We start from the raw sequence: 795 nt of genomic DNA, 5'->3' as shown, positions 1-795 counted from the left end.
GCTGTTCATCAATGTTTTCAAAATAGACAAGGATCTAAACAACTTTAGAGCTATGTAAGGTCTCAACCCATGAGCAAATCCCACATGGTTTAGTTTGCGATCATAGGGACCGGCATGACGAAATGAAAAACAATTCAAACGAGAAAACATCAGACTGATTTATGCAAGAAATAACATGCGAAAAACGTTATTCTTGAAGGTTCTTTATATATATTGTTTAATCGGTACTAACATTGATTTTCTATTCAAAAACACTTCTCTCATACTCTGAAATATCAAAGTATTGCTACTGATATATTGCATTAAATTCCAATATCATAAGATTCGATCAACTTTTTTTTCTTAAATCCTTTAAATTTCAGTTTGGCCGTAGAAGTCTAGTCATGATAAAATAAAATACCGAATGCAAAGGCAACTCATGAGTTCCACTGCAAATGATTACATTTTAAACAGTGTAAATTGCATAAAACACACGAGGCCACTGGCTATCAAAGGTATCAGGTACTGGGCTGGTATCTGTGTCAATATTAAGTAAAAGATCAAGGTATGAAGCAGTCCTTCTAGTATCAGTGGTATTCTTAGTTTCAAGTTCACTGGGATATATGAGAGAAAGAATTGGCTGAAATATGAGTTATTCAGTGATAGGACACCCTCAATATATATCTGAAAGTAAAATTAAAGAATTACACAAGGTGCTTTTTTTTTTCTGTCTTTTAGAAGGTTCTGAATGAATTCTGCTTCATACGAGTACAAAAACAAATCGGCCAGTAGGGGTGCACAATTAGATCCCATTTG

The sequence above is a fragment of the Mytilus californianus genome, unplaced genomic scaffold (assembly GCF_021869535.1).
Source record: "Mytilus californianus isolate M0D057914Y unplaced genomic scaffold, xbMytCali1.0.p SCAF_6, whole genome shotgun sequence".
In the NCBI taxonomy this organism is placed as follows: domain Eukaryota; kingdom Metazoa; phylum Mollusca; class Bivalvia; order Mytilida; family Mytilidae; genus Mytilus; species Mytilus californianus.
Note: the sequence above shows the minus strand (reverse complement) of the source record.